Here is a 24242-nt window from a genome sequence, read left to right as displayed (position 1 = left end):
AATTTTAAAATATTTTGAATACATTCTAAAAGGATATTCATATTTGTTTAACAACTGCATGTTCAGCCCTTTATAAGCCACAGAAAGTTATATAATGTCTTTAGAAACTTGGAATAAATAGTAAAAAACAACAAAATAAAAAATTAGCATTGATTGTAATGATTGAAATGCTTCATGGCATTTCTCTCTGGCTTTTGATTGCTTCCTGCTATGGTGGCATTCTTGACTTAGACGTGGAAATCACTTGCAGAGGACTGTAGATGTAGAGGTTTTGTCTGTCCTGTACCTCTTATAAATTCAAGATTATATTTAATACACAATGGTATATAAATAAGTCATGATCCAATTTCACCCTATGCTTGTCATGAATGTCTCACAGCTTTAATTCACTAAAGGTCTGTATGACAGCTTATAACAAAGTACGGACTGAAACAAAGTTAAGTAAACAAAACCTTGCAATAGCTCTAGAATCCCTCAAGCTAATGGTTTTTAATCAATCATGGTTTTGTTTCTTGGGTAGTGATGTGCAATTTAGCTTTAGACAAACATTTCCACGAAGGTAGGATAGGTGGGGGCATTAAAAACAAACCCAGCTTAGTGTTAGACATCTCAAGTTAACCCCCCCTTTAGCTAATCTATGTTGAGTTTAGTACTGCGTTCTCTGCTGGTACCCTTGGGTGCTTCTGATTTCATCAGAGCTCTGCTGATGTGCCCCAGCTGGAAGTGTGGCTGAGGAAGCTGGTAGCTTGCTAAAGACGTCTTTTTTAAGATTTCTTGTCTTCCCATTGTCTGGCTTTTACTTTTGAGTTATGAAAAATGAAACCATATTCTCTGTAGGCACCAAGTGGTTTTCCAGTGGTTTTATTTCACTCTTTTTTCAAGGATATCTCATTTGTTTTCTTAAACCTTCATGTTCTCTTCTCATTAAGTGCTGCTTTGGCACATCTCGTACTGGTGGCAAGTATCCTCTTCCATGCACCAAAGCTGGAGGGAAATGTGTGTGACAGTCACTTTATTTTTCTCTTTGGCTAAGGAAGCAGAGTTCCCTTTTTACTGTCAAGTGGAACCTAGCTGTAATTTCATACTACTGTATTAACAGGTTGGCTGATAATTTAAAAAGTTAAGTTTCTCCATCATCATCTGAATATACGTTTGAAAGTCAACTCAAATTATCTAATGACAAGAAAATATTTCAAGGAGCTACAATGAATAAGAGCAAACCAGTGTGAATATTGTGTATTTTCATTCAAATTCTGATACCAGGATGAAATTAATAATAACACAATAAGCATCAAATAAGAGATGTTACTTATTTTTAGATGTGGTATCTGCATTGTATCTCACAAGTGAGCGATGTTGTTGTTAGACTGAAACAGTGTTGAAGTGGCATGTTCAGTGGCATGTTCATGGGTATGTTCGGTGCTAAATAACATGGTAGAAGGACACTGAGACCTTCATCTTTCTTTGATAAGATGTTCATTTCAAAAATAATTTATCAGATCAGAAAAGCTGGTAATATTGGCAGATCAGCATAACTCAGTCATGTCAATCTGACGTTTGATCATAAGTAATATACTTTTGGTGAGATAGAAAGTCAAAGTGAAGGACAACACAACTTTCATATGCAGTGTTCCAAACTCAGAACGATGGTATTTTTAAAATATCTGCTGCTCCTATTTCAAGTACCAGTCACAGAATCACAGAATTTCTAGGTTGGAAGAGACCTCAAGATCATCGAGTCCAACCTCTGACCTAACACTAACAGTCCCCACTAAACCATATCCCTAAGCTCTACATCTAAACGTCTTTTAAAGACCTCCAGGGATGGTGACTCCACCACCTCCCTGGGCAGCCTGTTCCAGTGCCTCACAACCCTTTCGGTAAAGAAGTTCTTCCTAACATCCAACCTAAACCTCCCCTGGCGCAACTTAAGCCCATTCCCCCTCGTCCTGTCACCAGGCACGTGGGAGAACAGGCCAACCCCCACCTCACTACAGCCTCCTTTAAGGTACCTGTAGAGAGCGATAAAGTCGCCCCTGAGCCTCCTTTTCTCCAGGCTGAACAAGTCCTACGCTCCTCGCAGGACTTGTTCTCCAGGCCCCTCACCAGCTTCGTCGCCCTTCTCTGGACCCGCTCAAGCACCTCGATGTCCTTCTTGTAGTGAGAGGCCCAAAACTGAACACAGTACTTGAGGTGCGGCCTCACCAGAGCTGAGTACAGGGGGACGATCACCTCCCTAGCCCTGCTGGCCACACTGCTTCTTATACAAGCCAGGATGCCAGGTCCTTCTCTGCCTGGCAGCTCTCCAACCACTCATCTCCCAGCCTGTAGCTCTGCTGAAGTCGTACACTTGGATCCTAATAAAAGGAATTTTGTATGTGTTTCAATCAATTTCCTAGTAACAGATATTTGACTCATGTATCTGTTAGTTCAGGATAAAAAATATTTTCATGACATCACTGTAAAGAATATTGTATCTAAGCTGTTGGGCTGACTGCAAAACTTTACTAATTCATTATCTTGGTGAACTGCAATGTAATTCTTTTGAAGGAATACTAGTCTGTGAATGTCTCATCATCACTAGTCAAATTTACACGTCTGGTATTGACATAGTGATTGATATATGACTGAACTCTTTCACATAGTCATTTCAATATCATTTTCTTACATTAGATTCAGATTTCCTAACTTGGTGTACTCTCAGTAAAATGCTAGACAGTCATCCTTGTAAGGGTGTTATCTATGTGAAATATACATCATATTGCTTTTTCTATTCCTACTTAAATACCGTGGGACATGAATCAGATCCAGGCCAAAAACTTGTATAGTGGAATAGATTAGACAGAAGTTAATATATTGGTCAGAGCAGTCAGGGTCTATTAATTGTGCCTAATCAGTGGCTGATTTATGACTTCTGGCTTTTGGTTGGCTTGCAGCAGAGGTGAAGCAAGCTTGTACTTGCCCACAGTATATCCTGTAGTCCTACTTTCATTAGCATGCATCACTTCAGGAAAATTCAGTATCATTTCTTACTTCACAGGGATTTCTACTGAAAAGGTATCTCAGAAAGCATGAATGCCTACCCTTCAGCTAGGGTCCAGTTTATACTTGCTACATCCATAAGCATTTATAATGAGCTCATTTATTAACTGACCTTGAATACAAAGAGTATCTACATTATTTTATAAATTGTAAATAAAATGTATAGGTATCTTTTGGTGAGATCAATCCATTAGCTAATATTCTTGTTTCATTGACAATGACTTGGTCAGCTTTTGAAACAATTTATATGCACAAACCTCAAGAGATTTTGAACAGCACCCACACAGAGTCTTAAAGCCCTGTGTGATGTTTTTGCTTCCAATTGAGAAAAATGGTCTTTTTTTTCCCCCTCTTACCTGTTTCAGACAACAAGGACAGAGATGTATTTGTATCCTTTTCAACTTTAAAACGATATTGTTATCACAAAATCACAGAATTGCAGGGGTTGGAAGGGACTTCAAAAGATCATCAGGTCCAACCCCCCTGTCTCAAAGCAGGTTCCTTAGAGCAGGCTGCCCAAGTAGGCACCTAGACGGGCCTTGAATATCTCCAGAGAAGGAGACCCCACAACCTCCCTGGACAGCCTGTCCCAGTGCTCCGTCACCCTCACCGTGAAGTTCCTTTTCATGTTAGTGTGGAGCTTCCTGTGCTCCATTTTGTGGCCATTGCCCATTGTCCTGTCCCCGCGAACCACTGAAAAGAGGTTGACCATTATTTTTATTACTTCTTATTTAGGTGAATGTATTTGTATACAATGCCTTTGAAAATAGTAATGCTGAGAAAAAATGAAGAATTTATAAATTCTGGTGCTTGTGTAGTTACCACCCCCAAGTCTCCCTCCAAATTTCAAAATCACTTACAGCACTTCCACATTTTTAAACATTCAACTCTTTAAAGCAAAGTGGGTGTTGCATTTGGTCATTTATGCAGCCCTGTAGGGACTATATGTACATTACCTTTGTGGCATATAAGATCCATCATTGCTTTCTGGTGTCCCAGGAGAAACGCAGACACCCTTATGACTGACTTCAAAGTTAAATGCTTAAGCAGTCTGCCCAGCTGGCCTAGTCTTTCCAAGACCCCTAAGTGGCTTGTTTTGGGTGGACTGACAAACAGCAAAAGCAGGAAGTAGTGTGGAAAGAGTAAGTGCTTGTCTTTCTACCAGGACATATAGGGGTTGAGATGAAATAGAAAGTAACATCCTGTGAAATGATTCTAAATATTCTGGTGAACCATCTCCAGCAGAAAAATACATGGTGCTTGATTGGATAGAAAAATTTGTTTATTACCAGTGAAGTGAGTCAGGAGAAATGTCTGAACACTTAGATTTGCTTTGGTGTTCCAGTTACCTAATGTGTTTGTTTTCAAAATGCAGAGAAACGCATAAGGAATCAGTTATCTGTGACTTTCAGTGATGGCAAGGTATAGGGCAAGATGGGCTTCAAATATTCTCATCAGGACACTTTCTGAAGGCTATTGGGAAACCACAATCTAGCAAGGCTTGTGAAGATTAATAGTTCAGCTGGAAGCGTGCACGTGCAAAATGCAGTAGCATAAAAAATGAAATTTGGAATGGATTTTTTCCTCTTTAAAAAGAGGAATAATGTGCCCTTTGCAGTAGAGCTAAAGTGCATCCCTGGTCATTGCTTGACCATCTGGTATGGGGTAGTAACACACAGATCAGCTTTTCTAAACGCTGATGTTGAAACCAAAGGAGTAATTCTTCAAGGATTAGGCCACTGACACCGGACTTTACCATGTCAGCAGAAGAACTGAGCAGCGTTTATTACGAGGAACAATTCTAGTCTAGATAAATCGTTTAAGATGTATCACATCATTCTTGCTAAAGACATTTTTATTACATGTTAGTTATTTTATATTTATGCCTACCTTAGGAATTGTATTCTTCTAAATAAAACTTCCCAGGGCCTTTATCTCGGTTGCCATTTTTAGCAAGATGAGTATGGCCATATCTTATTTTCTTGGCTTATACTATGGTTTTCTGCTGTTCCCTCCTTTCTCTGTCTTTTACGTGCAGCCTGCTGCTTCTCTACAATTAGCAGGCACTTCCCCTTGTTTCAGCCATATGGTCTGGAGACACAGGGAAGTAGTAGCTTTCTCTGTGACCATTGTGCGATCGGGGAAGACAGTAACCGTGTCTGTCAATTAACCATAATTAGGAAGAGGTGGAAGATTGTTTTTTCTTTGTTTTCCTTAGTGATACTGGGGGGACAGATAAACTTTGCCACCAAGCTCCCTTCTTTCAAGGAGACTTAAATATCTGAATCCACTGGAATGAGAACTCAGTCAGCTTGGTCCTGCCATGAAAATATACATATTTCCTCAAGTAGCAAAAAAAAAAAAAAAAAAAAAAAAAAAGAGGGGGGGAAAGGAGGCAAAAAGGAATGTAGTTATATTGAAACCTTAGCCTTGGCACTTCGAAAGCTATTTCTAAAAGTCAGGAGCTGATGTTATATTTATGGTAATAAATATTGGGAACTTGTTCTACCTAATGCAGGTAAAAATCAAAATCGTTTCAGCAGGATGGGGATGTTATGTATGAAACAAATTATCTTGTGGCCGTAATTATATTACCTTTGACTTCAGCTTTTTGGCTCCATATCATATAGTAAATTTAAAGTCTCATTATTGCTCTTTATCAAGACATGCTTGTCCAGAGCTAGATCATACTAATTTTCCAGACTTTGGTCTACATTTGCTTGTTTGCAGTGCAGCAATCCTAAAGTCTCTTTCTGCTCTTTTAGTGTCCTGGCATCGGAATATGTCCTCAAAGATATGATTCCCTAAAATACCATATTCCCCACGTACATTATTTAAGTATCTTTTGCATATTTTTAAGGTAAAATGAGACTGGCAAGAAATTCTTTCTTTCTCCTAGTTCTAACTTTTGTGTGTGTGTGTTTTGGATGTATAATTTGATAAATAGCTTGTAAGACTGAGAAAGGAGATCACTTCTAAAACCATGGGCAATTCTTTTTTCTTATAATAGGTTGGCCTGGATATGAAATGAGTCAGAGACTAGAAATTAATAACTGGGAAATTTGAAACTAAGGGTCATGTGCAATTATTGAGATAAACAATTGGGGTTAATTTTTATTTTTATTACTGCACCTCTCAAATGACCACTGGATAAGGATTCTTATAAATTGCTATTCAAAAATAAAAGAATGAATCTGAAGTAAGTGTTAAAATGTTATGTTTTTTAAAGCAGCATGTGAGATCTATTTGTGGGCAGAGAAAGTGGTAGTTATTTTTTGTCCAGTGCAATGATAAATGCAAATTCTATTTTTAAAGAAGGCTGGAGTCATTCCTTCTCACTATAATAGCAGTGCTTCCAATTTAGTATCTTCCCTCAGTTTACAATTTGCTACTTACAAGGCGTAGTTAAGAGCATTGTTGTTTTCATTCTTCCTGCCTTTCCTTCCATTAAACCTGCCTATTACAAAGGACTCCTGCTAGTATAAACAGAATTCAGAAATGCTCTTTTTCTACACAATGTGTAGCCCAGAAATCCCATCCCACAAGTGTGCTTGTATCTCCTTTACAGCCCAGTGTCACAAAATGCAGAGACTGCCCTGCAATGAGCTCTTGCAGGTCTCTGTAGAAAGTGAATTTGCTCAGCACCCAGGATGGTGCTGAGATCTCTGTTGCAGTTCCTAGCTAACAGCCAATGTAGATGTAAGCAGTGCAAATGCTTTGAAAGTACCTACTCTATTGTAGTATGGCAGAGCTGTTTCTTTTGGATGGCTATGAGTATTTGACTTGGCCCTGGAAGTCTTAACTCATCGCTTCTTTGGATATCAGGTTATTATGAGGAGAGAACGTATCCTGCAGAGCAGGCAACTACAACAGAGGGATAGCTTAGTGTAATCCCTTGGCCTACAGGCATGGCAATGGGTTCAATTGAAATGATCGAATATGTGGTCTGTGATGATTTTTTAGCTGATTAAAATCTAATGGGATATATGAATACAAAATGTTGTCAATTACATCAGAAATTAATTTAATAATCACAGACTGAGCTGTCTTCAAATAGCTAGTTCTAAATAAACTAGCAGATTTTTCAGGTTGACATCATATCAATCTAGATTTGAAATGGATATCAAGGATGCTTTCAAAAAGTCTGTTGCACCAGTAGCTGTGTAAGACAGATCTAGGCAGATGCATTATTATTTGAGCTGTCAGTTTTACTATACAATTTGCATGTCAAGTGTCAACCAGATGGGCTATCTCGATTAATACCTGCAAAACTATACTGCTACTTGGTGCAAAAAGTTTCTTGTTTGACAGTTTAGATGTACACCTTCTAGCTTGTTCCTTTTCCTTTTAAACTAAGTACTCGTTAACATCTTAAGACATGAAAATGTTCTCCTTACACTAACAGATGGACTCTGGTAGTTAGCAGCTGAACTGCGGTGATAACATGCACCAGTCAGAACATGGATCACGGGAGGGAGTGCAATCACACCAAATATCCCGTCATATCCCCTTGCTCTTGTTAGGGAGATTCTCTGGTTGCATGAATTGACTTTAATAAGATTTTTTTTATTTCTGTCAGCTTCAATAGGTGCACTGGGCCCTAAAAAGAGATGAATGTGGTTTTTAAGACATTTTACTTAGCAAGGGATTGTTATTTAACTTTTAAATCATCAAATATGTCTATGGGTATTTTCTCAGGAAAGTTTCTAGCTAAATTCTCTTACTGTTGTATAGAAGCAAAACGGCTCTCATCATGCTGAATGTGGCAAATCCTAAGAGGAGGTTACATATATCTCTCCATTGGTCAAAGTTGCAGGTGTATTAGTAATATTTCTCTATTATTTAGGTCATATTACCAGCAATATAAAAGAAAACTCTTTGTCCTAGATCAAAAGACTATGACTATACTTTTTGTTTCTTTTGTGGCACAGGGTGTTGCTCTGTCAGACTGCAGTCTGAAATACTGCAATAATGCAGTGTTTCTCTCTTTAATCTTAAGGTGATGTCCTTGTCAAGTATTCAGTTTTAAATATCATCTCTTACCTAGATATTTCTTCTGTGATGGGTTAAAAGAGGTTAAAAAAAAAAAAAGAGAAAAAAAAAAAGAACCCATAGTTTAAAGTTTTGTATGCATTCCTAGTTTTTTTTTTTTTTCTTTGACTGATGTTTTAGAATATCAAATAAATGGCTAGAGGAGGTTTATTATTTTGTGCAGGAATTTATATCAAATTTCTGATTCACATGTCAGCATGCAGATATGTATGTGGTCTTAGATCTTTTAATGGCACCTTTGTTAACATATCTTCTGAATTTAATTTTTTTTCATACATCCATTTGAAACCCACATATGTTTTCTAAACCAAAAAGATTAATTATTACTACCAAACATTACTATTAGCAGGGATAAATGGGGAAGGTGTAGTTCATATCCTTTTGGAAAGGGAGGAAGGATTTTGTTCTGTTTTTGTTTTCTTTTTAAATAACAATGGCAAATTCAGTTCCCTACTGTCAGAGAATTCTATTAAGAGTAAATCAGAAAACAAATGGAAGAAACAGGAAGGAAGGCAAAAGGAGAAAGAAAGCAAAAAATGAAGGAGAAAAGGAAAAAAATAAAAAAAAATAAAGAGGAAAACTGTTGTAGGCACTGAAAGTGGAACTTGACATCTAAATCTAAGTCCCACATGTAAGTTTAATTCTTCGTATTCTCCATGCATGCCTCCAGCCATGAGAATGATTCTGTTCGTTGACATACTTCAGGCTCCTACAATTCCTTTTGTGTATGACTATGACTGCCTTGCTCTTGCCAGAGGTTAGCATCTTGGAAACCTGTACTTCAGGCAGATCAGGATCTTTGTTTTCATTCTAAGCATTTGTCTGTGTCTTCTAGGGAGCTTCTTGTGCTTGCAACACACAACAAATATTCCAGAACTGGGAACCACACAGATGGTGACAGTGATCTCTTACATACAAAGGTATTGAAAGAGCATGAATTAGATGTAACTAGTAGGTATTTCACCTGCTATATGTAAAGTAGAAACTGTTTTCAGAATAAGAATCAGAAATTATTTTTTTCAAGTCAAAGTGAGTGCCCTTAGACGCTCAGCTGTAGAAGCAATACTCACTTTCCTGCTTTCTTTTTCTTGACTTTACAATGCAAAATGGCATGACTTTAGAAAGGACTGTGGGGACAGAACACCACATCGTAACCTGGTTTGCTCACCTCCAAAGGAAAAGGAGATACGGTCTGAAGCTCTTCTGGGAGGACAGAACTGGAATGGAGTCTGTAATGTTCAGGTGAGTGCTGTGACCTCTGTGACCTCTCGGTGCTACTCTAATACTGACGGTAATGGACTGTGTGCTAGATGATTGTGTGATAGGAATTCTACCTGCGGTTATACCTGAAGAAAATTTATATCCACAAGCAGAGACTAGTGGGACTGTGGAACTGGTTTAGCTTTAGCTTACTGTACGCCAAGTTGGGCACAGACTATTCCTCTACAGAGGAAAGGGCAAAGCATCAGCCACTGTAATACTTTGGTGTCTCCATCTGCCAGCTGGTGTTACGAACTATAAGAGATGATGGCACATCCTTAATATTCTTTGACAGTACAATATTTTTACTTAGACTGTCTATTCCAGAATGATGCATCTCTGATAGAATGGCCAGTCAATCTCACAGTGTGATAGAAAACAGATGTAAGATTAGGATGCAAAGTAGTTTTCCAGATACTTGGTCTCAGCATGCTGTACAACCCAGCCCTAGAGTTAACCAGCCAAGTGCTGACACATGTCTTATAGCAAAATATCACTCACAGCCACAGTTCAAAGGCCTTGCTACCCTCCAGGGCAATTAATACAGCATCACATTCAATGGTGCTTGAACCAAATCCATCGAATTCTCAGGGGAGGAGTAACAAAGCAATCTCAAAGCTCAGACATGAGCAGCATGCTGCTGCAGCTAAAGTTTCAGTCCTGAAGAATGCAATCCTTCCTTAAGAATGCTTGTGTGACAATGCATTATAAAGAGTTGATTCTTCTGCCCTTGAAATTTGCGACAATACTCTTATTAACTTTACTAAATAAAAGTTCAAACTCCAGATGTGGATCTCCACTTTCCAAACTATTTGTCCCTAGGGTAGCTCCAAATGGATTTCCCTAAGTATTTGGAGGTGGGCTTTTGAATTAGAATTTTAAACACAGTTTAGAATAAATAAATGAAATTCATACTGCACATTTTCATTATTTTTTTTTGTATGAAGTTGTATGTATACATTCAACGTTTGCATTGGTAATACTAACAGCTAACCATAGCAGCTTTTGCTATTTCAAGTAAGTACCTGAAGTGATCGTATTTCAGTTTAGAAATTATGGCCAGGTTTGAATAGTAATGCTTGCATTATGCAGCATTTATTCAACTAATAGTGTTATTGAAAGTATTCAGGCATCTTATAGTATAATTTAGTACTTGGTGTGAACACGATTTGATAGCCACCTGGTACCTGGGATGTCTGAAATTAACTATGCCTATTATGTAATTGTGTCATGCTATAGAGTGCAGGGAATAACAAGTGGCTCTTAATTCCTGATTTCATTTCAGCAGTTCCCACTTCGATTTCTATTTATTAGTGTATGAATGCTGTGCTCCCACTGTTCCTTCTATTGTGGTTGTGATAGTTCAGAAAGAAATAAGAGCTATGTGTAGATGTGCTTTACACTCTGCTGAACATAACTTGAATATTGAATTGAATATTTTTATTCAGGCAGTCCTTGGGAATTCCCAGACTGGTCATAACCAACAGAAAACAATATGTAACCCAACTTCCATTGTAATTAACAGTAGCACACGAAAATGAACAAACAAAAGAATGAAATTTTAGTGCCTTTACTATTTAAGAAAATTAATATTTTAGTGATAGGTTCATGCTCTATGTTTTGGCTTTAAGGAGTGCAATTCTTATGAAGTCATCTCTGCATCCTGTCCTAAAAATAAGTGCTTATGGCAGTCAGTTTATTACCAATCTGCATGCCTGCATTTATTTATTTATTTAAATGGATAAATCATCTATGGATGAGAAAGGCGGCATAGACATAGACAAAGATGGGTTTTTCAATCCTCTAACAGCACAGATAATAGAATTTCAGGAACCAAATTCAAAAATATGTATGGCATATTTAGCTTAGCAGTAAAGGAATGAGGGTGATATGAAGTCATAGCTAAAGAAGAGAGGTTTTGGGGAATTTTTTGGAAGTTTATTACGTCCTAAAATACGCACTGGAATTAGGAAGGTCTTTCTCTTTATATTTGCAGATTATACGGTCTTTCAAATCTAGGAGTATTGCATATAAATGATTTAAGTATTGTAAAGTGTCTTGTCTAATAAGCATAGCCAAGGTTGTTGGATAAAATCCTTTTATATAAACTATGTGTGTATAGATATATATACACACACACACTTTTACCCAAAGCATACTTGATGAGTTCTAGGGGGATATTTTCTGCTATTTTCTCTTTTTAAAGACAACAGCTTGTCAAAAAGATATTGATGCTTGTTAAAATTCTGTCCTGATAGAAAAATTGTATAAAAATATATGAAGATGCAATCAAAGGAAACAATGCAAACTTGCTTGGGATCATTATTAAATATTGATTTCAGCTGATTTTTTAACTTCAAATTTAAAAATGGTACAAAGTGAGGAAAAAAACAGTCGAAATGCAGAGGAAAATGTTGAAATAGGTGGCTTAACTTTTTGAAACTTTGCTATAAATTTAATAAAAGAATTTTCTGATTTCAAAAAGGAAAGGTATGTGAAATTAAAAAAAAAAAAAAAGCAGTTTTGAAACAAGAAAACAGAATATTCCTGAACTGTTTTAGTTCTCCTGTGTTTGGGCTGTTGCTACCTGAGCTTAACAGTGACAGAAATAGCATTTGTCCTATGTAAGGGGAGGTGAACTTTCTATATTTTGCAGCTCTTTCATCAAAAAAACTACTTCAACATGCCTTTTTTTTTGGTAAATATACAGAGAGAATATGTTACCAGATAATCAGTGCCTGAACAATTGTCTTGCCTTTCTTATACTGTATTGCCTCCAGATCAGAGTGGGAGCATGGTGGAGAAGCAATTTGGGGGAATTTTGGAAGGTACTGGTTGCCATCTTTTGCATCTTTTCTTTAAATGAGCATTTTAAGCATTTGTGCTGTTAGTTAAGCAATGTCAACCATGCCCAATCACTCTAAAACAATACTTTGAGGATCTGTAGTCAAGTACTTATTAATTTTTCACACTCAGAAGTCAAACATAAAGCAATGCAAAAAGATTTTTTTTTATAATGACTATTGTAAATCAAATAGCTGATTTGTTAGAAACTATTTGATGGAAGTCTTTTTTTTTTTTTTTCAGTATTAAATCATATTGAGGTAGATTTTACAAATTCTTCAAAAGTAAAAGTAAAAAAGTCATGATTAAAAATCTAAAACTGCATTTTTTTTTTTGTTTTGGTTTGTGTGTTCTCCTGCAATCCCTGCAACTGAGTGTGTTTAATAAGCCTCTGATGCCTCTTTTTTTTTTTTTTTTTAAATATATGATTTTTCTTTTATTGCTCATATCTCTTTTATTGCTGCTCTCTAGATCAAAGGCATAGGAAGAAAAGAAAAATGGTGACTGAGAATGATGTCTGCAATCTTCCACATTTTCTTCCACACTCTGGCATTATTTTTCTAAATGTTTCTACCTTGATTCAATGCAGTAGTTACCCATTATAATTCTAAGAGTCATTGTAGACAATTCTTCACCACCCTGGGTATCCCAGCCTCTCATATGTTTATAAAGTTAGGGCTTTGGCAACCCTAGTGATAAAAATTCAAGACAAATATAATTGAGATTATAAATACATTTCAGTTACTTTCTTTAAATATTATTTGCCATCTGGCTATACAAGCTAGTAAAGCTTACATATTTTTAAAATTTTCTTTTGAAACTCTGAAAGCTGGACCTGACTGTTTTTCTAAAAGAATGCTAAATTATCATGTTTACTGGCACTGATGATTTTAGACAACCACCAAGTACTATGGGAAATAGTACCCTGCTTGAGATATAGTAGCCTGCTTCCACGTAGTCACGTGCTGAATTTCATAAACCTTGTGCCTAATGCTGGGCATCTCTGTCCAGGATGAAATGTAACTCCCAGACAGCATGGGGGTGAGTTATCTTGTGAGCTCTTAAAATTACCTTCTGAATTTCATTTGTTATTCTTGGGAAAAGATATTGCCCTACGGTATAGCGCTGTAGAAGTATACAACATGTATACTTTCAGCAAGTGATTTCTCATTGTACAATATATATTTTATTTTATTTTATTTTATTTTATTTTATTTTATTTTATTTTATTTTATTTTATTTTATTTTATTTTATTTTATTTTATTTTATTTTATAAGAAATAGTAAAAGGATATTTAAATGTTGGATGGGTCTGGAAGATGTAATTTTGAAGTGAAATTACATATCACCTACATTCTGTTTGAAGATACGAACTTAATAGAAAAAAAGAGTCAGTGCACAACTTAGTTTAGATTTTATAAAATCTTTAAAAATATTTGCTGTGTGGTCCTCTGATTTTCAGCATACACATTGTCACAAGTACTTGTAATAGAAAAATGGATAAATTTATGTAATTCTGTAGCACTGCATCTTTTTCAAAGAAATGTGGAAAACTTTCAGAAGTGTTATTTCAACAGAGCAGTTCATTTCTATAGAAAGTTGTATTTAGTTGGTCAGATCTATGAAAAATCATGGATTTTGACGTCTATTAACAGTCTGAGTTATCTTCTAACTAAATAAAGCAACCTGTTTTAAGCTTGACCTCATTTTCATGTATACATTAGGAAAGCCAGTGATTGTAAACACAGATGGTCTAACACATCATGTCATGCTGTTGCCCTTGTGTTGGAACAGGGCTAAATCTTGCATTGAGAATGAGGATTTTTATGTTAAACAAAGCACTTAATTAAGAACAGATTTCAATATTTAATGACTACACAGTAGCTTATTAAAATGTTTGCACTAGTGTTTATGATGTTTGGTGGATTAAATACCAATATATTTGTTAACTGTAGAATACACTAGCACTACTATTGCACGGAATCCAAGCCTTACTTCAGCAATGTTACAGAGGCTCCCTAGCCTAGAAAAACAGATTTAATCCTTGTTCATTGGGGACACTGTTTGGAGAACTTAACATGATTTGAGAAGCAAGGTACATCTAGAGGGTACAAGGGGACTCCGAATGAATGATTCGATGATCTTTCTTGGGGATTGCTACATCCTTAAACTGGAAACAACTGGGTAAAGTCTCTCTGCTTCCAGCCTAACAGCATCTTCTTCACTATTTAGAATTTTGAGGATTTAAGGCATCTGTAGAGACTCACAGAGCCACACTAGGATGTACATATGTTCAAAGTCTAACTTCTTTTTCCCCCTTGGAGCCATGGGTAATTTCTTTTTTTGAGTTTAGGGTACAAAACTCACGCATTTTGCTACATTTCGAGGCAGAAGTGCACAGTTGCAATGTAATAGATGGCCTTTTAACTTAGAGTTGGTGAGTTCCTTGAGTGTCTCTCCCTCCATTAAACTGTGGGCAAGAGAATTGAACATAAACCATATTTCCTTTTCCTGCAACACATACCTGTCTTGGTGTATGGTGAAGATCCTTTACTGTTTTCATGCTATTGGCTTGTTAAGTAGTAAAAACAGAAGACCACACCTTTCCTCTGCTTCCAATGAAAATATTTCAACATTTCTTTTATTTTCTAGCAGCTCATTTAAGAATGATAAACAAACATCTCATCGCTCTTTTCATTTGGGACCTTTTCCTCCAGATGAAAGAAAAAAAACTCCACCGTTCAGTTCCCTAAACCATACTTCTCTGGGGAAAGTCATTGTGGTTTCAAACTCATGCATATGGTATAGTACATACATAATGCTTTGACCCTGAGAGAGTTCTTACCAATTTATACTTCCATCTACAATAAGTTATGACCACCTGCATCAGCTCAACTGTGCTGCTGATGTGAGAGCCCTCCTCCATTCCTGCTGCCTTCCCAGATTGTCATTTACGGAGAGTATAGATAGTGCCTTTAGAAATGGAAGTCAGGCTCCATTTCTCATGGCTTTCCATGAGAAATGTGGTTAATCAAGCGAACCATCCCAGAAGAATGAGTGAGTTAACCTTGAGGAGAAAATGTGATCTACTAGTGATTAATTAAAGAAAAAGAAGAAGCATAAATGTTTGTGGTCTGACTTTTTAGAGGCTACTCAGAGAGCTGTGCACAATGTCATAGTTCCTTACGAGAAGTTCCTCACTCAAGGTTTTTGTATGCCCTGATGATAGAGCTGCTGGATGGGGCCTCTGTCAACAAACTGAGTAATAATTACTCGTCATTCATATTTCTAATTAAATCTAAATTAAACGTACATTTGGAACAACTTAAAATGAGATTGCAGCTTTTTGCCACCAAAAGTTAACATATCATAAAATATATATTTTAAATCTCTACAGTAAGGAGTTAAACATTTAATGGAATGACGATTTTGGACAGCAGCAAAATCTTGTCATTGAATTAATGAATGATTACTAAATTCAGCAATATTATAAATCTCTTCAGAGTGTTTTAGATTTTCTTAATTCTATTTCCTGGGGTTAGACATGTCTTTGTATTTGATACTTCCACCTGTCTTATATTCAAAGGAGTATAACACATTTTTTCTGCTTAGTATGAAATCTTCATTTTTTTTTGCTTGTCCATGATGTCTGCCATACACAGATCTCAAACACCTTTGATATTAGTGATGCAGCTTTGCAGCATCCTAAGAAACAGCATCACTATCCACATCTGAACGGTAGGAGAAGTCAGGCAGAGAGAATTTCAATAACTTAACTAAGCAAGTTAAACAATAAACAAGCTAGTGATAAATTCAGGAAGAGAATGCAGAGCCATTCTTTCCTGAGGAGATCTAATCTTTCTTTAAATTATTTTTTCTCCAGTAAATAATTCCCCAAGAAATGTAATTTCAATCATTCTGAAATGATTTGTGAGTTTGACGAGAATTGATGCAATGATTTTATCTAAGCAATGCAAAAAATGGGTCTGACTCCTAACAGTTGAAACAAGCATTTAATGAGGATTATTGTGTTATTATTTATTTATTTATTACATCTTTTACTTAGGATTATTTTTCAGCATGTCCACCTTGGGGAAAGGTAAAGCCTCTTCCTCCTCTGTAAGCAGGGAGGGAAGGATGGCTGTGGTACCTCTTGTGCAATACCCTAAAGCAGAGGAGAAGGATGCATGTTTTAAGGCCTCATAATAAGGTTCCTGGCTCTTCAGACAGGCAGCACAAATTAATCTTGCTATTCTGCTCTTGTGCTATTATGTAAAAGTAGGACAACAGTGTTTTGTTTGTTTGTTTGTTTTGTTTTGGCTTAATCCTTTGCTGCTTTCATTTTCCAAAAAGACTTTCCAAAAAGGTCTGGCTTTGAAATATTGTTAATGAAATAGATAGACTAAGCTCTAAAAAGCTGGAATGAAGTGTTTAAACTCTCCCAAGACAAGGAGAGAAAGAAATATAGCTTTTTGGTTGATTGTTCTGTAAGGAAAAATGAGATTAATTTTCACAGAATCACATGATGGGAGGGGTTGGAAGGGACCTCTGAAAATCAGCTAGTCCAACCCCTTGTTAACTGAATGCATTTTTTTTTCTTTTTTTTTTTGTTTCTTATAAAAAATCTTTACAAATAGTTTAATCCCAGGGTTAGTTGTACACATTTTCTTCTATGCACAAGCTGTATTCCCCTACAGCTTTACCTAGTTGCATTATCCTTAGGAGCATAGGCTAGGGTCCTGTGAGTTGTTTTTGTTATTACTTCTATAAGAGCAATAATAAAATATTTGATTTATGTCACCTCATTGGGCTAGACTATTCTGCAGAAGTATAAATCAGTGTCATCTCCAGGTACATCTGGCAGGATGAGTCGAATCTTATGCTCCACCTTCTTGCAATCTTGAATCCTTACTCAAAAACAGCATTGTCAATAATATTTTGTGGATAATTTTAGCCAAGACATTTGGAAAATTGATTTAACTCTTTTAAAAAGGAATGAGAGAATGACAAGTTTGCCTTATTGTCCTATAAATATTTGGTATATTATATAATATACCAAATATGCACAACTTAAAGTAAATTCATAAAGTTGTACTGTCTATTTATCCCTAATGGTATGGCTAATCATTGAAGCCATTAAATATTTTCCCTATTTATACTGGTCCTGTTGTGAGATCTCAGCTTGGTTTCCAGACCTTGCAGATTAGTACAAGGTTATTGAGGTATGTATGAATTACTTTGGAAATCTAATTATTTTCTCCTGCTGAAATAGTAGAACATACTGCAGTGGTGAAACTGGGGAGCACTTCACTGCAGGTAATTTTAACAGATTTTTAACTCCTTTCTCTGTGCAGCAAATACTTTAGGCATCTTTCTCTGCAAATTACTTGCCTGCATAAAATTATTTAGTTCCGTGTGAACAAGTTCAGGCGTGCTGATTTTTAACAATCTGCTCCGAGTAGATCATTTTTGATATTGGTGGTTTTTTTTTTTGTTTGTTTTATTGGCACTCCCCTTCCTCCCCCCCAAGACTGCCTCACAATCTGTTCTTTTCTAATTCTAATGCAATACTGTGAATGCTTTTGTACACGGGGGCTTTGTTCTCTTAGGCTAAGGGAGAAAGAATGACAAAAAGTAGGATAGTAGTAGTAAAGTATTAGTAGAGTTCCTGTAAATTTTGACATTAAGATTTCTTCCTGCCACTATTATAAGTGAAAGTACTGGGCATACGGGCCCGGTGTTCAGAATTTCCTAATCTTTTTCTTACCACTTGAGGAAGATATGACTTAAGTTTACTGTCTTTCAAGAAACCTGATATTCCTTTCTCTGCTGTCATACTTATGCAATCTGATTGCACATGTATTCATTCACATTAACTTGTTTTTGTCAGATCTTTGTCTAATTTACTTCTTTGTCTTGTTCAAAGTGCCTGAATTTGGACAGGGATATAATTTTTTTAACCCTTGTAATACCAGATCAGCAGCACAAGCTATTTCACATAAATGCCTTTCTGAAAGCTTCCTTATTGAGAATAACCCATATATCTTAAAGTGTCTTTTCCCCATCTCAAACTGAATGAAACTGGTTTCTTGGGCCTTATGAGCAATCTGAAATGAATTCACTGACCTTCCTCTTTATGGGCTGTGTTGCAGTGCTTTATTTTGGCATAGTAGTTCCTTCTCCACTGCTTGTGAGAGTATTTGCACTCTCCATTTTTTGTGGTAGCAGTTCCCATAAAAGTTCAAAATGACAGACACTAATAGGAGATAGGGACAAGAAAATGTCAGGGTTCAGAGAGAATATTATTTTGGCCTAATGAATTTTGAGAGAATCATAGAATGGTTTAGACTGGAAGGGACCTCAGAGACCATCTAATCTCGCTGAAGACATCACACTTTCCACTAGATCAGGTTGCCCAAAGCCCCATCCACGCAGTTCCAGGGATGGGACATCCACAGCTTCTCTTGGCAGCCTGTTCTTCTGCCTCACTGCCCTTCTTGTGAAGAATTTCTTCCTTATCTCTAATATAGACATACCCTTTTCTAGTTCAAAAGCATTGCTCCTTGTCCTGTTATAACGCTCTGCAAGAGTCCCTTCCCAGCTTTTGTGTAGGTCACTTTTTAGATCTTGGAAGGCTGCTCTAAAGTTTTCATGGAGCCTTTTCTTCTCCAGGCAGAACAACCCCAACTTTCTCAGGCTTTCTTCATAGGATAGGTGCTCCCACCCTCTGTTTGTCCTTATGTCTCTCTTCTGGACTTGCTCCAACAGGTCCATCTCTCTTTAACAGTTTAATGTCCTTCTTGTACTGTGGTGCCCAGAACTGCACATAGTGCTCGAGGGGAGGCAGCACCAGAGCAGAGAGGGACAATCACCTCCCTCAACCAACTGCCAATGCCGTGCTTGGTGTACCCCAGGATACGGTTGGCCCTCCTGGCTGCCAGGGCACACTGCTGGCTCATATTCAGCTTGCTGTCAACCACAACCCCCAGATCCCTCTCTGCTCTCCAGCATCTCATTGACAAGTCTGTACGTAAAGCCAGGGTTGCACCATCCCAGGTGCAGGACCCAGCACTTGCTCTTGTTAAACTTCATGTGGTTGGTGATCGCCCAGCTCTCCAATCTGTCCAGGTCTCTCTGCAAGGCCTTTCCACCCTCATCCAAGTCAACGACTTCTCCAGATGGGCTATATCTACTGAAAGGGTGTTTAATGTAGTCTTTAGGATGGTAGTGTTAGTAACCGCTTGAGGCACCACCTGACAAGGAAATACTGGAAAAACAGACATATCACCAATTCCATGCTGTGATAACATAGTCTTTTGCAGTTTAGAGGTTAGTAGTTTGGGAAATAACTTGGGGAAAGTTTTGGTCAGTTTTATTAGAAATGCCTTTGCACATGACAGAATCATGGTGTGAAAATTTGAGCCTTTTGGACTACCTCACAGAGACCAGAACAGTAGTTAGTGAAAAAATGTCTGAATACTATGTTTATACTATGATCACAAGAGTGGCTGTTTATCTTGCCTCAAGTGACTTACAATTTGAATACACTGTCCAATTTTTTTTTTTTTCCATTTCGTAGAGTAGAAATAGATGTTCAGAATGGAGGGATTTGCACTTAAAGTTCATGCAGGAAAATGGCAGCATAGTTGGGAAGTGAACTGAGCTCCCTGTTCCTAGAGTAGAGCCTTATCTGCCAGGCTGTTCTCTCAGTGTTTGTAGGTCCTTCATTGATGCAGGTAAATGCTATGGTATGAAATACAATTCAGCTGATTTACACCAATGTGAAATTGACCTTTGAATTTTTGTCATCTTCTTAAAAGAGTCTGATTATCTACTTCAAATATGTTTTGATTTCTTAGTACAAGGACTTAATCTAGAAGAGAGCATGTCTATTGTAGATTAAAATTCATCTTGCCTCATTCTGTATTTGCTCTATTGAGTAATAAAGTTATACAGAAAGAATGCTACTTCCTTATTTATTTATTATTTTTATTTTTATTAATGATATAATGCTTGGGTAGGTATTTGGATTCCATGCCTGTGCTCTATATTTCTGGCATCTGTTAACCCTGTTAAGCTTATACAGTGTGCCTTCCTGTAAGATACATGTTTATGGGATGGGGAAAAATTAATAAAAACATGGCAAAATTAATTGCAGAACTATGTTCACTGAATAGAATTGATAATGAAAGACATGATGTGGAAAGAAAAGTTAATGAAGAAAAAGATGATAGCAGAATGACGTTTCAAAAGAGGTGAGGTTTGGGTTTTACCTATATGGTTAAGAGTCAATTGCTGTTACTTTTCATGATTTGATGATATTGAGGTTCAGCTATAAAAAATCTTTGAAAATGCTGTAAATAAGCTTGAGCTAGAGGCATTGCTATATATATTCTGTAGTCTTTTGTAATATAATTTATCATTTTACAGTGGTAGTTGGGAAAGGAACAGACAAAATTCCAACTGAACTGGGGTGGGGGAGGAGTGAGAAGGCTTTTTTTTTTCTTTCTTTTTTTTTTAAAATAATGGTCACCAGCCATATGCCATTTCTGGTGAACTCTTTATTCCCTGTCTTCTGGGAACAATATTTTTGTGGCATTTTGACATGTTTAGCTGATTCTTCACCCGACATTTCATTAACTCGTTGGTTTTGATTTTTCCCTTACAGGGATGAAAACTGAGAGCAGCGTACTGGTGTGCAGCTAGTGTGAGTGAGACTGGGTTTGAATTCAGTGACAGAATCCTCCTCCCAAACCTACTGCTCAAAACATACTAATGTGTCTTCTGGGAATCTGAGACTACAGCTAGAGGTTGGCTAATAATACAATCTGTATAGTCTTCACCCATGTGTTAACAACTGTGCTATTCTAGCTCAAGATCTTGCACAAGAAAGTGGTGAACTTGACTGTAGAATTGTTTTGGCTTGTAAAGAAACTGGCAAAAAAAAACTTCTTTATTTTCAGCTAAATCAATTTCAGTTCTGTTTTGTTGAAAAAAACTTCTTTATTTTCAGCTAAATCAATTTCAGTTCTGTTTTGTTGGATGGCTGCCAAATTCTTATAATGGTCTGGTACAATGGGTAAGAGCTGGCAGCAGGGATGCAAGATTGTCATTATTTTATGCTAACACTGCTGTGAAAAAGTTATTGTGAAAGGGGAGGAGGTGTCTTGAGGTGTTTTCCCTGTGTAGCTACTACCAGGTGCCAGGACAAGTCTGCAATACTCTGTTAAACAAAGTAGAAAATGCTTCCCTTGTCTGGAAACTCAAGAAATCTTCTTTCTGTTTCTGAAATTATTTTTAAGAAAAACTGTTTTTGTTTGTTTGTTTGTTTGTTTCTCCCCTCTAATCTTGAGTACTTTATATAATTATATCCTAAGAGTATTTTTGTATTTTTTTTTCTGCATCTCTATATTTCCCCCCTCTGATATTTTGCAGATGCACGTGATACATGCCAGGAACATGAAGAGATTCTTGTGGAAGAAAACAATGCACATAGCAATAGTGTTTTATACTTCAGGGATTAGCTAAGTAGGTCAATCCTGACTGTTGTGAGGAGAACAAACTCAGTTTCTGGTGAGGAAAAAGAATTGTGTTTCTTTCTGAGTGGTGAAATAAGATGGAAAAGAGAGACTTTTCTGCTCTCAGGGATAGGTATTGACATCAGACTTGAAAATGTAGTTAAACCTTTTGTTGAAAGTTTCTGGTGGTCCATGTAATCCTCTTTTCCTTCAATGTTAGGACAGGGTAGCTGAACCATAGATTGATGCAGCTACACTAACATAAAACTGGAATAACCTAATAGAGAAGGAGCATTCTGATTTTTAATTATTATTTTTATTAGAGACTCTGTTTCACTGTGTGCTACTGACAAGTTACAAGGTCAAATGCATCTAAAACTTGAGCTGTGGGAGATTTCCAGCTGTGTACTCTGTCTCTATTCTAAACAGCAGATTTCCCATTCTGACTTCTATTAGAAATAGAGTAGTCCTTTCATTTTTGATTGTCATAGGAGTTACCATGAATATGCCCGTATTATTTAATGATGTATTAAAAATATAGGCATTGCGTTTGATTATGGTAGTGTTTTAAAAGGGAGATTACCAATTAGGAAGGGGATGACAGAGTTTGGCAGTACCACAAAATGGGAAGCACTCAAATAAAACTTATCAAGATTTCTGGCTCCATTCAGAATAAGGCAGAATTTTCTTCACTGCAAATTGCTTCTCACTTAGATATTCTGCCAGCAGACAAAATTGGATTTTTTATTTTTTTTTTAACATCAGCCGAAGTATTGTATTTACATTATCTGAGCACATAATTAAGCCATTAAGCTGAAAGTTTCCGGGTTTGAGCATACAAGGAGAATATTTGAAAAGAGTTACAAAGTTCAAGCAGTGCTAAGACACTATAGACTGATGGGTGCCATTAGAGTGGGCTGAGCTCTGCCAGAAGGCTTTTACAGGTGATGTAGGAATATCAGATGCTGCTGTTTTTACTGTCTTACTCTGACCCGTAAGAGACAGCAGACATCCCGATCAAAGGCAGAGCTTGCTTTTCATGCAGGACCCTTTAGACTTATAAATACTACACTTTTAAAACTGTAGGAAAATGGCAAACAAGTCATGTCATCAGCTGCCTTATACAGAGTTGCAAGTCTGTGTACAAAGTTGTGCTTTTGAATTGCAGTTCTTCATCCTAGCATCTTCTTGCTGCTGTCTGTGGCCTCTACTACCACCAAATTACATGTCTGACTGCTGGGATGGCTGAAAGCCTCTTTCTTCTCCTCTCCTTCTTTGCCCGTTCTCTGCAGATGCCCTAGGGAGGGAGGAAGGAAATGGATTTAAAATGAGGAAGAAGGCTAGGAGAAAAGTTCAGGAAATAGCTTCCCCATACACAACTCTGTAGTGCTGGTCGATATTTGCATTAATGACTCAGGTGGTGGAATAGAAGAAGTGCTAGGCTTATGAAGAACTTACAAGCTTATTACGTTTAAATTAAAAGCCAAGATATTCTGGAGAGTTGAAGATGTGACATGGATAAGTCAAAATATTGTCCAGAAAGGAAAAGTGGAAGTTCAATATTTAGGCAGAATTAATCAACTGTTTCAGTACTGGGTGTTGGAATATGGGTATTACCAATTCTAAGGGAAAACATCTAGCTTGGAGTTATAGCTGATTATGAGTTGGGCTCAAACCAAATACCTCATCCTGCTGTGAATAAAGCAAACATTACAGTAATGTGTAGCACAGCCTTTCTGCTATATCCTCTTATCCCATATTCAGCACAGTCTCAGCTGAGCATACAGTGTCCAATTCTGGCTGCTGCATCTTGTGAAGGGTATGGAACAACTGGAGAGAGTGCAGAGGAGGGCAAAGAGAATGTTTAGTGACTTGAAAAACAGCAAGTTTCAGTAAACTGGGATTGTTCAGATACGAGAAGACTGATCATCATTTATAAATGCAGAACAAGATGCTATAACAAGGGAGGGAATAACCTGCATTCCATATCTACCGCCTGGAACAAGAAATTATAGATTGACAGTGGAGAAAAAGGGATTTAGCTACTGAGTTAGAATAACCTCTACTAAGGATAGTGGTGTACCAAAATAAATTATCGTCAAAGGCTGTTGAGTCTTCATTACTCTGCAGAGGAAATCTTTAGGAACATAAAATACAGATCTGTCAGGAATGGCATAGGTATCGTGGTTCCGTCTTCTGGAAGGGATGTATGGATTTCTCAATTCCATGAGAGGTACAGCCTTTGTTTTCCATAAGTGCCTGTGATTTTTCTCAGCTGGCAGATTTAGAAGTTGAGGCAGTGAGGATCATAGGACAATTCAGATTGGAAGGGACCTCAGGAGCTCTCTCATCCAACCCTCTGCTCAAAGCAGGGTCAGCTATGATATCAGACCTGGTTACTCAGGGCTTTATCCATCTGGGTCTTCAATGCGTCCAAGGATGATGATGGCACAAAGAGTTACTTTTACCACTGAGCTGTCAGTGCCCCTTTCTGTCATCTGCTGTCCACCTGGTAAATATTATTCC

General features: G+C 37.1%; 1 long non-coding RNA gene across 4 annotated transcripts in view; it reads left to right on the top strand.

Moving 5' to 3' along the window:
- LOC137861278 (uncharacterized) overlaps positions 1-24242 on the top strand; it is a 122052-nt gene that overhangs the window by 37218 nt on the left and 60592 nt on the right. For all 4 annotated transcript variants that reach the window (XR_011099508.1, XR_011099511.1, XR_011099509.1 and 1 more), the window contains 2 exons: positions 9216-9336; positions 20867-21008. This is a non-coding gene — a long non-coding RNA (uncharacterized lncRNA). The remainder of the gene's footprint in view (positions 1-9215; positions 9337-20866; positions 21009-24242) is intronic.

The sequence above is a fragment of the Anas acuta genome, chromosome 9 (assembly GCF_963932015.1).
Source record: "Anas acuta chromosome 9, bAnaAcu1.1, whole genome shotgun sequence".
NCBI classification, from domain to species: Eukaryota; Metazoa; Chordata; class Aves; order Anseriformes; family Anatidae; genus Anas; species Anas acuta.
Note: the sequence above shows the minus strand (reverse complement) of the source record. Positions and strands in the feature narration are given on the sequence as shown.